Below are 15,179 nucleotides of genomic sequence, written 5' to 3'. Positions count from 1 at the left end.
GTAGTGTTAGGGTTATGATTACTGGTAGGGCTAGGGTTTGTATTAGGTTTAGGGTTAGGTGTTAGGTGTTAGGGAGAGGGTTAGGGTTAGGCTTTGGGTTATGGTTAGTGTTAGTGTTATAATTCGGTTTAGGGTTAGGGTTAGTGTTAGGGTTAGGGTTAGGGTTAGGTTTAGGTTTAGGTTTAGGGTTAGGTGTTAGGGACAGTGTTAGGGTTAGTGTTAGGTTTAGGTTTATGTTTAGGTTTAGGGTTATGGATAGTGTTAGGGTTATGCTTAGGCTTGGTGTTAGGTTTAGGTTTAGGGTTAGGAGTAGTGTTAGGGTTATGTTTAGATGTAGGGTTAATTTTAGGGTTACAGTTTGGGTTAGCATTAGTGTTACGGTTAAGTTTAGAGGTTATGGTTAGGGTTAGTGTTAGGGTTAGGGTTAAAGCATAGGTTTAGGGTTACGTTTTTGTTAGAGTTAGGGTCAGGGTTAGGTTTAGAGGTTACTGTTAGGGTTAGGTTAGAGTTAGTGTTAGGGTTAGTTTTAAGTTTAGCTTTAGGTTTAAGGTCAGGATTAGGGTTAGGGTTAGGGTTTGTTTTAGTGTTAGGTTTAGGATTAGGATTAGGGATATGGTTACGGTTAGGCTTTGGGTTATGGTTAGAGTTAGGGTTAGGGTTATGGTTAGGTTTAGGGTTAGGTTGGTGTTTAGGGTTATGGTTTGAAGTTTGGTTTAATGTTAGGTTATTGATAGGTTAGTGTTAGGGTTAGGGTTAGGGTTAGAGGTTAAGTTTAGGTTTAGGTTTAGGTTTAGGGTTAGCTTTAGGGTTATGGTTAGGGTTAGAGGTAAAGTTTAGTGTTATTATTAGGGTTAGTATTAGGGTTCGACTTTAGGGTTAGTGCTAGGGTGAGGTTAGGGTTAGTTTTAGTGTTAGGATTAGCGTTAGAGGATAGGGTTAGGGTTAGGTTTAGGGTTTGGTTTAGTGTTAGTATAAGAAGTTACTGTTAGTGATAGGTTTAATTTTACAGTTAGGGTTAGGGTTACTCTTAGGGTTAGGTTTAGGGGTTAGGTGTTAGGGAGAGGGTTAGGGTTAGCCTGCAGGTTACTGTTAGTGTTAGGGTTACGATTAGGTTTAGTGTTAGGTTTAGGGGTAGGGTTACGGTTATTATTAGGGTTAGGGTTAGTGTTAGGTTTAGGTTTGCAGTTAGTTGTAGGGTTAGGTTAGGGGTAGGGTTAGGGATTAAGTGTTAGGGATAGGATTAGGGTTAAGCTTAGGATTAGGGTAAGGGTTATGGTTAGGGTTAGGTTTATTGTTAGTTTTATGGTTAGGGTTAGTGTTAGGGGCTAGGGGTTAAGTGTTAGTGATAGAATTAGTGTTAGGGTTAGTGTTAGGGTTAGGGTTATCTTTAGGGTTACTGTTAAGTTTACGGTTAGGTTTAGGGTTATGGTTCGTTTTAGCATTAGGGTTAGGGTTAGGATTAGTTTTAGGTTTTATGTTTAGAGGTTAGCGTTAGGTTTAGTGTTAGAGTTTGATGTTAGGTTTAAGGTTAGGGTTAGGGTTAGTGTTTATGGTTAGGGTTAGTGCTAGGGTTAGCGTTAAAGCTTAGGTTTTGGGTTCGGGTTTGGGTTACGATTCGGGTTAGTGTTAGGGTTAGTGTTATGGTTAGGCTTAGATGTATGGGTTAGGGTTATGGTTAGCTTTAGGTTAAGGTTAGGGTTAGGGTTAGGTATGACAGTCATGTTTAGGGTCAGTTTAAGGGATAGGGTTAGGGTTAGGGATTAATATTAGGTTCAGGGTTATGGTTGTGGTTATGGTTATGGTTATGGTTAGGGTTAGGGTTAGGGTTAGGATTAGAAGTTAGGGTTAGGGGTAGTGTTAATTTTATGGTTACAGTTAGGGTTAGGGTTAGTGTTAGTGTTAGGCTTAGGGGTTAGGTGTTAGAGAAATTTTTAAGATTAGACTCTGGGTTATTGTTTGCGTTAGGGTTACAATTAGGTTTAGGCTTAGGCTTAGGTTTATTGTTAGAGTTTGGTTTAGGGTTAGGGTTAGGGTAAGATATTAGGGTTAGGGTTATGGTTAGGATTAAGTTTAGGGTTAGGGTTTGTGTTACAGTTAGAGTTTAGGGTTATGGTTAGGGTTAGAGTTAGGGTTAAATTTATCATTAGGATTATGGTTAGAGGATAGCATTAGGTTTATGGTTAGAGTTTGGTTTTATGGTTTTGGTTAGGGATTACGGTTAGAGGTTATGCCTAAGGTTAATGCAAGGGTAAGTGTTAAAACTTAGGTTTAGGTTTAGGGTTAGCGTTAGGGTGAGCTTTAGGTTTAAGGTTAGGGTTACGGTTAGGGTTAGAAGTTGTTTTAGTGTTTGGGTTAGGGTTAGTGTTAGAGTTAGATTTAGGGTTAGGGTTAGATTTTAGGGTTAGGGTTAGTGTTAAGGTTAAGGTTAGTGTTACAGTTAGACGTTATGTTTAATGTTAGGATTAGGGTTATGTTTAGAGGTTAGCATTAGGTTTAGGGTTAGAGTTTGGGTTTAGGTTTAGTGTTAGGGTTAGAGTAAGGTGTTAGGGAAAGGGTTAGGGTTAGCCTTCGGGTTATGGTTTGTGTTAGGTTATGATTATGTTTAGGTTTAGGTTTAGGTTTAGGTTTAGGTTTAGGGTTATTTTTATGGTCAGGTTTAGGGTTAGGGTTAGGGTTAGCGTTAGGGTTAGGTTTTAGTGATAGTGTTAGGTTTAGGTTTAGCGTTAGGGTTAGGGTGATTGTTAGTTTTACAGTTAGGGTTAGTGTTAGGGATAGAATTAGGGTTAGGGCTAGGGTTAGCTTTAGTGTTAGCATTATGTTTAGGGTTAGGCTTAGAGGTTATGTTTAGTGTTAGGGTTAAGGTTAGGGTTAAAGCTTAGGTTTAGGTTTAGGTTTAGGGTTAGTGTTAAGGTTAGTGTTAGGGATAGGTTTATGCTTAGGCTTTGGGTTACGGTTAGGCTTACTGTTAAGATTAGGTTAGTGTTAGTGTTACGGTTAGGATTATGGTTAGGGTTAGGTTTTGAGTTTGGATTAGGATTCGTGTTAGGGTTAGGTTTAGGGGTCAGGTGTTAGGGATAGCAGTAGCGTTAGTCTTTGGTTTACTGTTAGGGTTAGGGTTATGATTAGGTTAGGGTTAGGGTTAGGGTTAGCATTTGATTTAGATTTACAGTTAGTTTTACGGTTAGGGTTAGAGTTAAGGTTAGGGTTAGGGTTATGGTTAGGTTTAGGCTAAGGGTTAGGGTTAGGTTGAGGTTCAGGTTTAGGCTTAGGGTTAGGTTTAGAAGTTAGGTTTAATGTTAGGGTTAATGTTAGCATTAGGGTTAGGGTTAGAGTTAGTGGTTAGTGTTAGGTTTAGGGTTAGGGTTAGTGTTAGTTTTAGTGTTAGAGGTATGAGTTAGGCTTATGTTAGGGTTAGGATTAGGGTTAGGGTTAGGGTTAGGTATTACAGTCAGGGTTAAGGTTAGTTTTAGGGTTAGGGTTAAGGTGAGCGGTTAAGGTTAGGTTTTGGGTTAGGATTATTGTGAGATTTAGGGTTTGGGTTAGGTTTCGGGTTAGGGTTAGAGTTTAGGGTTAGTGTTAGTGTTAGTGTTAGGGTTAGGTTTAGGTTTAGAGTTTAGTGTTAGGGTTAGGGCTAGGGTTAGGTTTAGGGTTAGAGTTTAGGTTTAGAGTTAGGTTTAGCTTTAGGAATAGGGTTAGGGTTAGGAATTGAATTTCAGGTTGGTGTTAGGTTTAGGTTTAGGGTTAGGTGTTAGGTGTTAGGGAGAGGGTTATGGTTAGACTTCAGGTTACCGTTAGGTTTAGGGTTACGATTAGGTTTAGGGTAAGGTTTAGGGTTATGGTTAGGGTTTGGTTTACAGTTAGGGTTAGGGCTAGAGGTTAGGTGTTAAGGATAGAGTTAGAATTAGACTTATGGTTAGGTTTAGTGTTAGGGTTAGTTTTAGGGTTAGGTTTAGGGTTAGGGATAGTGTGACGTTTAGGGTTAGGGTTAGGGTTAGGGATAGAGTTCGTGTTAGGTTTAGGGTTAGGTTTTAGGGTTAGGGTTAGGGTTAAGTTTAGATTTATGATTAGAATTTAGTTTTAGGGTTAGGGTTAGTGTTAGGGTCGGGGTTACGGTTAGGCTTAGGGTTAGGGCTATGTTTAGGGCTTGCGTTACAGGTTAGGTGTTAGAGAGTGGGTTAGGGTTAGGCTTTGCGTTACTGTTAGTTTTAGGGCTATGATTAGGTTTAGGCTTAAGTTTAAGGTTAGGTATAGTGTTAGGTTTAGGGTTAGTTTGAAGTTTAGGGGTACTGTTTGAGGTAAGTTTTAGGTTCAGTGTTAGGTTTACGGTTAGTTCTAGGGTTAGAGTTAAGGTTAGGTTTAGTGTTAGGATTTGGTTAGGGTTAGGTTAAGGGTTAGTGTTAGGTTGAGTTTTAGGTTTAGGGTTATGGTTAGGGTTAGAAGTTAGATTTAGTGTTAGTGTTAGGGTTACCGTTAGGTTTAGGTTTAGGGTTAGGGTTAGGGAGAGAGGTTAGTGTTAGGTTTAAGGTTAGGGTAAGGTTTAGGGTTTTAGTTACTGTTAGGTTTAGGGTTAGAATTATGGGTTACTCTTATGTTAGTGTTAGGATTAGTTTTAGGGTCAGGGTTAGCTATTATGGTCAGAGTTAGGATTAGTTTTCGGTTTAGGGTTAAGTTTAGAGATTAATGTTAGGTTTTGTTTTAGGGTTATGTTGAGGCTAAGTGTTAGAGTTAGGTTTCGGGTTAGGATTAGGGTTAGAGTTAGAGTTGTTAAGGTTAGGGTTAGTGTTAGTGTTAGTGTTAGTGTTAGTGTTAGGGTTAGGTTTAGGTTTAGAATTTAGGGTTCGATTTAGGGTTAAACTTAGCATTATGGTTAGGCTTATGGCAGGGCTATAGTTAGGGTTATGGTTACGTATTACGGTCAGGATTAAAGTTCGTTTTAGGGCTAGGGTTAGCATTAGAGTTAGGTTTAGGATTAGAGTTGAGTGTTAGTTTTGATTTAGGCTTAGGGTTAGGATTATAGTTTGGATTAGAAGTTAATGTTAGGGGTAGGGTTAGGGTTATGGTTACTGTTAGGGTTAGTGATAGGGTTATGGTTAGCTGTTAGGTGTTAGGGCGAGGGTTAGGGTTAGGCTTCAGATTACGGTTAGTGTTAGGGTTACGATTAGGTTTAGTGTTACTGAGAATTAGGGTTAAGGTTAGATTTTAGGGTTAGGGTTAGTGTTAGGGTTAGGGTTAGTGTTACAGTTAGACTTTAGGGTTAATGTAAGGGTTAAGGTTATGGTTAGAGGTTAACATTAGGTTTAGTGTTAGAGTTTGGGTTTAAGCTTAGGGTTAGGTTTAGGCTTAGAGGTTACGGTTAAGGATAGGTTTAGGGTTAGGGTTAAACTTAGGTTTAGGGTTAGGGTTAGGCTTAGGCCTAGGTTTAATGTTATTGTTAGTATTAGGGTTAGGTTTAGGGGTTAAGTTTTAGTTAAAGGGTTAGGGTTATGCTTCGGGTTATGGTTTGAGTTAGGTTACGATTAGGTTTGGGTTTAGGTTTAGGGTTAGTTTTAGTGTTAGGTTTAGGTTTAGGGTTAGGGGAAAGGGTTCGGGTTAGGGTTAGTGCTTATGGTTATGGTTAGGGTTAGGTTCAGGTTTAGGGTTTGGGTTAGGGTTAGGGTTAGTGTTAGGGTTACATTTCGGGTTTGGGTTAGGGTTAGGGTTAGAGTATAGTGTTACGGTTAGGGTTAGGGTTAGGGTTAGTGTTAGGGTTAGGGTTAGGTTTAGGGTTAGATAGTAGGGTTAGGGTTAGGTTTAGGGTTAAAGTTAGTGTTAGGGTTCGTGTTATGTTTAGTATTAGGGTTATGGTTAGGTGTTAGGGATAGGGTTAAGGTTAGGCTTTGGGTTACAGTTTGCATTAGGGTTATGATTAGGTTTAGGGTTAGGGTTAGGTTTAGGGTTAGTTTTAGGGTTAGGTTTAGGGTTAGGGTTGGGGTTAGTGATAATGTTAATGTTAGGGTTAGTGTTAGGGTTAAGTTTATGGTTAGGTTTAGGGTTAGGTGTAGTATTAGGTTTAGGTTTAGGGTTTAGTTTAGGGTTATGGTTATGGTTAGTGTTAGGTTTAGGGTTAGGGTTAGGCTTAGAAGTTGTGGTTATGTTTAGATTTAGGGTGAGGTTTAATATTACAGTTACAGTTAGGGATAGGGTTTGGATTAGGTTTAGGGTTAGGGTTAAGTTTAGCGTTACCTTTTGCGTTACATTTATGGTTAGTTTTAGGGTTAGGGTTATGTTTAGGATTTAGATGTTAGGGATAAGGTTGTAGTTAGGGTTAGGGTTAGGGTTAGAGTTTAGTGTTAGCGTTAAATTTAGGCTTAGGGTTAGTGTTAAGGTTAGGTTTAGGGTTAGAGTTTAGGTTTTGGGTTAGGTTTAGCATTAGGGTTGGGGTTAGCGTTAAGGTTAGGTTTAGGGTTAAGGTTACTGTTACCATTAGGCTTAGGATTAGGTTTAGGGTTAGGGTTAGGTGTTAGTTGTTAGGGAGAGGGTTAGGGTTAGGGTTAGGGTTAGTGTTAGTGTTAGTGTTACGGTTACGTGTTAGGTGTTAGGGATAGGGTTAGGGTTAGGCTTTGGGTTACTGATCGTGTTAGGGTTATGATTAGGATTAGCTTTAGTGTTAGGTTTAGGTTTAGGGTTAGTTTTAGAGTTAGGTTTAGGGTTAGGGTTGGGGGTTATGGTTAGTGTTAGGGTTACATTTAGGTATTAGGTGTTAGGGAGCGGTTAGGGTTAGGCTTTGAGTTACGGTTAGTGTTAGGGTTATGATTAGGTTTAGGGTTACTGTTAGTGAAAGGGTTAGGGTTAGGTTTACGGTGAATTTCAGGGTTAGGTTTAGGGTTAGGGTTAGGGGTTAGGTGTTAGGTGTTAAGTAAAGGGTTAGGGTTAGGGTTAGGTTTATAGTTAGGTTTATGGTTATGGATAGTGTTAGGATTTTGCTTAGGATTAGGGTTAAGTTTAGGGTCAGGGTTAGGATTAGGGTTAGGGTTATGGTTAGAGGTTAGCATTAGGTTTAGTGTTAGAGTTTGAGATTAGCATTAGTGTTAGGCTTAGAGGTTATGGTTATTTTTTGTGTTAGAGTTAGGTTTAAAGCTTAGGTTTAGGGTTAGGGTTACGGTTTTGGTTAGATTTAGGTTTAGAGGTTAGTGTTTGTCTTAGGTTTAGGGTTAGTGTTGGTGTTAGTGTTAGGGTTCTGTTTAGACTTGGGTTTCGGTTTAAAGTTTGGGTTAGGGTTAGGTTTAGGTTTAGGATTAGGGTTAGTGTTCAGGTTAAGGATAGGGTTACGGTTAGGCTTGGTCTATATTTAGAGTTAGTGTTAGTGTTATGGTTAGCGTTAGAGTTGTGTTGAAGTTTAGGGTTTGGGTTTGGGTTATGTTTAGAAGTTAGGTTTAGTGTTAGGTTTAGGGGTAGGATTAGGGATAGGTTAGTGTTAGAGTTAGGGTTGGGGTTAGAGGTTAAGTTTACGGCTTACATCAAGCTTAGGGCTATGGTTAGGGTTAGGGTAAGAGTTAAAGGTTAGTGTCAGTGTTAGGGTTAAGGTTTAGGTTTTGTGCTATGGGGAGTGTTAGGTTTAGTGTTAGGGTTAGAGTTTAGGTTTAGGGTTATGTTTAGGGTTAGGGTTAATGTTAGGATTAGAAGTTAGAGTTAGGGGTAGGGTTAGTGTTATATTTATGGTTAGGGTTAGGGTTAGTGTTAAGGTTAGGGTTAGGGGTTAGGTGTTAGGGAGAGGCTTAGGGTTATGCTTCGGCTTATGGTTAGTGTTAGGGTTATGATTAGGTTTAGTTTTAGGGTTAGGGTTAGGGTTAGTGTTAGGTTTACAGTTAGTTTTAGGGTTAGGTTTGTTGTTAGGGTTAGGGGTTAAATGTTAGGGATAGGGTTAATGTTATGGTTAGGGTTAGGGTTAGGGTTATGTTTAGGGTTAAGGTTAGGTTTTTGATTCGTTTTAGGTTTATGGTTAGTTTTAGGGTTAGGCTTAGGCTTTAGGGTTTGGATTAGTGTTAGGGTTATGGTTAGAGGTTAGCGTTAGGTTTAGTGTCAGAGTTTAGTGTTACGGTTAGGGTTAGGTTTAGGCTTAGATTTTATGGTTAGGCTTAGTGTTAGGGTTATCGTTAAAGCTTAGTTTTGGGTTAGGCTTAGGATTAGGGTTAGTGTTAGGGTTAAGGTTAGATGTATGGGTTAGGGTTTTGGTTATGTTTAGGGTTAGGGTTTTGCTAGGGTTAGGGTTAGGCTTAGGTATTACAGTCAGGTTTAGGGTTACTTTAATTGGTAGGTTTAGGGTAAGGGTTAGGTTTAGGGATTAATGTAAGGTTTAGGGTTATGGTTATGGTTAGAGCTAGGGTTAGGTTTAGGATTAGGGTTAGGATTAGAAGTTAGGGGTAGGGGTAGTGTTAGATTTATGGTTACGTTTAGTGTTAGGGTTAGTGTTAAGGTTAGGGTTAGGGATTAGGTGTTAGGTAAAGGATTAAGATTAGGCTTCGGGTTACAGTTATCATTAGGGTTACGATTAGATTTAGGGTTAGGCTTAGGGTTAGGGTTAGGGCTAGGTTTAGTGTTAGTTTTAGGGTTAGGTTTGTGGTTAGGGTTGGGTTTGGTGTTAGTGATAGTGTTAGGGTTAGGGTTAGGGTTAGATTTAGGGTAGGGTTAGGTTTACAGTTAGGGTTAGGGTTTGGAATCGTGTTAGGTTTATGGTTAGCATTTAGAGTTAGGTTTATGGGTACGGTTAGTGTTAGGGTTACATTTAGGTTTAGAGTTAGGGTTAGTTTTAGGGTTAGAAGTTGGTTTAGTGTTAGGGTTGGGGTTAGGGTTACAGTTAGAGTTAGGGTTAGGGTTAGATGTTACGGTTAGCATTAGGGTTACAGTTAGGATTATGGGTAGGTTTAGGGTCAGTGTTACTGATAGAGTTTAGCATTAGGTTTAGGGTTAGAGTTAGGGTTAAGGTTAGGGCTTGGGTTGTGGTTAGAGGTTAGCGTTAGGTTTAGAGTTAGATTTTGGGTTTAGGTTTAGGTTTAGGGTTAGCCTTAGAGGTTATGGTTAAGGTTAGTGTTAGGGTTAGGGTTAAAACTTACGTTTAGGGTTAAGGTTAGAGTTAGGGTTAGGGTTAGTGTTAGGATTAGTGTTAGTGTTAGTGTTATGGGTTAGGTGTTAGAGAAAGTTTTAGGGTTAGGGTTAAGGTTAGGGTTAGGGTTAGGTTTAGGGTTAGAGGTATGGGTTAGGGTTAGGATTAGGGTTAGGGCTAGGGTTATGGTTAGGGTTAGGGTTAGGGTGAGGGTTAGTGTTAGGGTTAGGGTTAGATGTATGGGTTAGGGTTAGGTTTACGGGTAGGGTTCAGGTTATGCTTAGTGTTATTGTAGCTTTAGGGTGACGGTTAAAGTTACGTATTATGGTCAGTGTTAGCATTAGTTTAACACGTAGGGTTAGGGTTAGGGTTGGGGATTAATGTTAGATTTAGTGTTAGGTTTATTTTTAGGGTTAGAGTTAGGGTTACATTTAGAGTTTAGGGTTAGGGTTAGGTTTGTGTTAGGGTTAGGTTTAGAGTTAGGATTAGGATTAGGGTTAGGGCTTGGATTAGTATAAGGCTTAGGTTTAGGGTTATATTTAGGGGTTAGGTTTTAGGGATAGGGTTAGTGTTAGGCTTCGGGTTACGTTTAGGGTTAGGGTTACGATTAGGTTAGGGTTAGTGTTAGGGTTAGGGTTAGTGTTTGCATTAGATTTATGTTTAGTTTTAGGGTTAGGGTTAGGGTTAGGGTTTAAGCCTAAATTTAGGTTTAGTGTTACGTTTAGGTTTAGGGTTAGAGGTATGGGTATGTTTTGGTTTAGGGTTAGTGATAGGGTTAGGTTTAGAGTTAGGTTTAGTTTTAGGAATTGGGTTATGGTTAGGGTTAGGGTTAAATTTAGGTTAGTGTTAGGGTAGACTTATGGTTAGAAGTAAGTTTAGGGTTAAGGTTAGCATTAGGGCTAGGGTTAGGGTTAGGGTTAGATATATGGGTTAGGGTTAGGTTTAGGGGTAGGGTTAGCATTAGGGTTAGTGTTAGGCTTAGGGATAGGGTTATGGTTAGGCTTTGGGTTTGGGTTAGAATTAGGGTTAGGGTTATGGTTAGGGCTAGGTTTAGGCTGAGGTTTAGAGTTAGGGTTAGGGTTAGGGTTAGAAGTTAGTTTTAGTGTTAGGTTTAGGCCTAGGTTTAGGAATAGGTTAGTGTTAGGGTTAGGGTTAGGATTAGAGGTGAAGGTTAGGGTTAGTGTTAGGGTTAGTGATAGTGTTTAGTGGTATGTGTTAGGGTTATGTTTAGGGGTAGGGTTAGAGTTAGGGTTAGGGTTATGATAGGTTTAGAGTTAGGGTTAAGGCTAGGTTTTACTGTCAGGTTTAGTGTTTGTTTAAGGGGTAGGGTTTGGGTTAGGGTTAGGGCTAGGCTTAGGGTTATGTTTAGAGTTTAGTTTTAGGTTTAGTGTTAGGGTTAGGGGTAGAGTTTAGGGTTGGCGTTAGGTTTGGATTAGAAGTTAGGGTTAGGTGTAGGTTTAGGGTTATGATTACGGATAGGGTTAGGGTTAGTGTTAAGGTTAAGGTTAGGTATTAGGTGTTAGGGAGAGGGTTACAGTTAGGTTTAATGTTAGGGTTATGGTTAGGGTAAGGGTTATGGTTAGGGTTAGTGTAGTGTTAGGGTTAGGGATTAGTTGTTAGGGAGAGGGTTAGGGTTAGGCTTCGGGTTACGGTTAGTGTTAGTTTTACGATTAGGTTCAGTGTTAGGGTTCGAGTTAGGGTTAGGGTTAATATTAAGGTCAGATTTAGGTTAACCGTTAGGTTTAGGGTTAGGTTTAGGCTTAGGGTTAAGGGTTAGGTGTTAGGGACATGGTTAGGGTTAGGGTTAGAATTAGGGTTATGATTAGGGTTAGGGTTAGGTTTAGGGTTAGGTTTAGTGTTAGAGTTAGTGTTTCTTTTAGAGGTAGGGTTACATTTAGGGTTAGTGTTAGGGTTAGGGTTAGGATTAGGGTTAGGGTTAGGGTTATGGATAGTGCTATGGAATGGCTGTGCGTTACAGTTAAGGTTAGGGTTAGGTTTAGCGTTAAATTGAGTTTTCCGGTTAGGTTTAGTGTTAGGGTTTGTATTTAGGTTTAGGGTTAGTGTTAGGGACAGTTTTAGGGTTAGGGTTAGTTTTAGAGTTTAGGGTTATCGGTAGGGTTAGGGTTAGGGTTAGGGTTAGAGTAAGGTTTAGGATTAGGGTTAGGTGTTAAGTTTTAGGAAGAGAGTTATGGTTAGGCTTCAGGTTAGGGTTAGGGTGAGGGTGAGGGCTAGGGTGAGGGTTTGGGGTAAGGTATTAGGGATAGAGTTAGCGTTAGGGTTACAGTTAAGTTTGGGTTTGGGTTACGGTTAGGTTTAGGGTATGGTTCAGGGTTAGGGATAGTGTTAGTTTTAGGGTTGGGTTTAGGGTAAGGGACAGTGTTAGGGTTAGGGTTAGGTTTAGGGTTAGAGTTTAGGTTTAGGGTTTGGTTTAGGTTTAAGTTTAGGGTTAGTGTTAGGTTTAGGATTACAATTTATGGTTGGGGTACGATTAGGGTTAGTGTTACATTTAAGGTTAGGGTTAGGGCTAGGTTTAGGTTTAGAGTTAGGGGTCAGGTGTTAGGGAGAGGGTTAGGGTTAGGATTCAGTTAAGGTTAGGTTTTGGGTTACAATTAGTTTTAGGCCTAGGATTATGGTTATGGTTATTGTTATGTATAGGTTTAGAGTTACATTTACAGGTAGGGTTAGCGTTAGGGTTAGAGGTTAAGTGTTAGTGACAGGGTTAGGGTTAGGGTTAAGTATTATAGTCAGGCTTCGGGTAAGTTTAGGGCGTAGAGTTAGGGTTAGGGTAAGGGATTAATGTTATGTTTAGGGTTAGGGTTATGGTTAGGGCTAGGATTAGAAGTTAGTGTTAGTGGTAGGGTTAGTATTATTGTTACAGTTAGGGTTAGGGTTAGTGTTAGAGTTAGGTTTAGGGGTCAGGGGTTAGATAGAGGGTTAAATTTAGGCTTCAGATTATGGTTAGGGTTAGGGTTACGTTTAGCTTTAGGGTAAGGCATAGGGTTAGTGTTAGTGTTACCGTTAGTTTTATTGTTAGTTTTAGGGTTAGGTTTAGCGTTAGGGTTAGGGGTTAGGTGTTCCAGATAGGTTTAGAGTTAGGGTTAGGTTTACGTTTAGGGTTAGTGTTATGGATAGTGTTAGGTTTAGAGTTAGGGTTTAGGGTTAGTGTTAGGGTTAAGGTTAGGGTTACGGTTAGGTTTAGGGTTATAGCTTATGGTTATGTTTAGGGTTAGTGTTAGGGGTATGGTTAGGGTTAGGTTTAGGGTTATGAATAGTTTGAGTATTAGAGGTTAGGTGTTAGGAAGAGGGTTAGGGTTAGGTTTTGGGTTAGGGTTAAAGTTAGGGTTACCATTAGGTTTAGGGTTAAATTTAGGTAAGGATTAGGGTTAGATTTAGTGTTAGTTTTAGAGTTAGGGTGAAGGTTAGTCTTTAGGTGTTATGTATAGTGTAAGGGTTAGTGTTAGGTTTAGGTTTAGGGTTAAGGTTAGGGATAGTGTTAGGGTTTGGGTTATGGTTAGTGGTTAAGTTTAGGGTTAGGATTACGGTTAGTGTTATGGTTAAGTTTAGAGGTTAGTGTTCGTGTTAGTGTTAGGGTCAGGGCTAGTGTTACTGTTGTTAGGATTAGAATTAGAGTTAGGGTTAGTGGTAGGTTTAGGTTTAGGGTTAGGGTTAGGGTTAGTGTTAAGGTAGGATTAGAATTAGAGTTAGGGTTAGAGGTAGGTTTAGGTTTAGGGTTAAGGTTAGTATAAGGATTAGAATTTAGGGTTAATGTTAGGGTTAGGATTAGAATTAGGTGTTAGGTGTTAGCGTTATGGTTAGGGTTAGTGTTAGGGTTATGGTTAGAGGTTACCATTAGGTTTAGGGTTAGGGTAGGGTTAGATTTAGGCTTATGGTTAGGTTTAGGGTTAGCGTTAGTTTTAGGATTAGGGTTAGGGTTAGTGTTAGAGGTATCAGTTAGAGTTAGGGTTAGAGTTAGGTTTAGGGTTATGGTAGTTTAAACGTTAGGATTATGTATTACGGTCAGTGTTAGTGTTAGTTTAATGGGTAGGGTTAGGGTTAGGGTTAGCGATTAATGTTAGGTTTACTGTTAGGTTTATGGCTAGGGTTAAGGTTAGGGTTAGTGTTAGTGTTAGGGTTAGAGTTTAGGGTTATGGTTAGGTTTAGGGTTATTGTTAGTGTTAGGGTTAGGTTTCGGTTTAGAATTTAGGATCACGGTTAGTTTTAGGGTTAGGCTTAGAGGTCATAGTTAGGGTGAGTGTTAGGGTTAGGGTGAAAGTTTAGGTTTAGGTTTAGCTTCATGGTTAGGGTTAGGGTTATGTTTAGGGTTAGTTTTATGGTAGGGTTAGTTTTAGAGTTATGTTTTGGTTTAGCGTTATTGTTAGGTTTAAGGATAAAATTAGGGTTAGGGTTAGGGTTAGGGTCACGGTTAGGCTTTGGGTTATGGTTATGTTTAGGGTTAGTGTTATGGTAAGGGTTAGAGTTAGGTTGAGGGTTAGGCTTAGGGTTAGAAATTAGGTTTAATGTTAGGTTTAGGGTTATGGTTAGGGATAGGTTTGGGTTTAGGTTTAGTGTTAGAGGTTAGGATTAGGGTTAGGGTTAGCATTAGGGTTAGGATTAGAGGTATGGGTTAGGGTTAGGTTTATTGGTATGGTTAGGTTTAGGGTTAGGGTTAGTGTTAGTGTTAAGGTTAGGTGTTAGGTGTTAGGGAGAGTGTTAATGGTAGGCTTCGTGTTTTGGTTAGGTTAAGGTTACGATTAGGTTTAGGGTTAGTGTTAGGGTTAAGGTTAGAGTTTAGAATTAGTGTTAGTGGTAGCATTAGTGTTTTGGTTACGGTTACAGTTTAGGTTTAGGGTTAGAGTTAGGGTTAGGGTTAGTGTTAAGGTTAGGGTTATGTTTAAAGGTTAGGGTTAGGTTTAGTGTTAGAGTTAGGGTTAGGGTTAGGGTTAAAGGTTAGGGTTAGGTTTAGGGTTAGGGTTAGGTTTAGGTTTAGGGTTAGGGTTAGCTTTATGGTTGGGGTTATGGTATTGTTAGGGTTAGAGTTAGGTATTTCTGTCAGGTTTAGTGTTTGTTTAAGGGGTAGGGTTAGGGTTAGGGATTAATGTTAGGTTTAAGGTTAGTTTTATGTTTAGGGTTAGTGTTAGGTTCAGTGTTCTGGTTAGGGTTAGGCTTAGGGTTAGGTTTAGGGTTAGGGTTGGGATTAGGATTAGAATTTAGGATTAGGGTTATGATTAAGATTAGGGTTATGGTTCGGGCTAGGGTTAGGGTTAGTTTTACGTTTAGGGTTAGGGGTTTTTTGTTAGGGATAGGATTAGGGTTAGTGTTAGGGTTAGGGTTAGGTTTATGGTTAGTTTTAGGGTTAGAGTTATGGTTAGGGTTAGGGGTTAAGTGTTAGGGGTAGTTTTATGTTTATTGTTGGGGTTAGGATTAGGGTTACTTTTAGGGTTAGGGTTAGGTTTACCATTAGGTTTAAGGTTACAGATAGTGTTATTGCTAGGGTTAGGCTTTAGGCTTAGGGTTAGGTCTAGGGTTAGGATTAGGGTTAGACTTATGTTTAGAAGTAAGCGTTAAATTTAGTCTTATAGTATGGGGTTAGGTTTAGGTTAGGCTTAGGCTTAGTGTTTATGGTTAGGGTTAAGTTTAGGGTTAGGGTTAGTGTTAGGGTTAGTATTTGAGTTAGGGTTAGAGTTATGGGTTAGGGTTATGTTTAGGGTTAGGGTTAGGGTTTTGGTTAGTGTTAGGTTTAAGGTTATGCTATGGTTATGGTTAGGGTTAGGGTTATGTATTACAGTCAGGTTGAGGGTTAGTTTAAGGGTTAGGGTTAGGGTTAGGTTTAGGGATTAATGTTAAGTTTAGGGTTATGATTATGGTTGGTGTTAGGGTTAGGATTAGTGTTAGGATTAGGAATAGATTTTAGGGTTAGTGGTAGGGTTAGGGTTATGGTTACGGTTAGGTTTAGGGTTAGGGTTAGGTTTAGGGTTAAAGTTTAGTTATTAGGCAGAGGGTTAAGATCAGGCTTCGGGTTATGTTTAGCATTAGGGTTACATTTAAGTTTAGGGTTAGGCTTAGGGTTAGGGTTAGGTGTTAAGTTTTAGGAAGAGGGTTA

Source organism: Cavia porcellus, unplaced genomic scaffold (genome assembly GCF_034190915.1).
Source record: "Cavia porcellus strain 051 isolate PalLab524CR breed Dunkin Hartley unplaced genomic scaffold, mCavPor4.1 scaffold_34, whole genome shotgun sequence".
NCBI classification, from domain to species: Eukaryota; Metazoa; Chordata; class Mammalia; order Rodentia; family Caviidae; genus Cavia; species Cavia porcellus.
Note: the sequence above shows the minus strand (reverse complement) of the source record.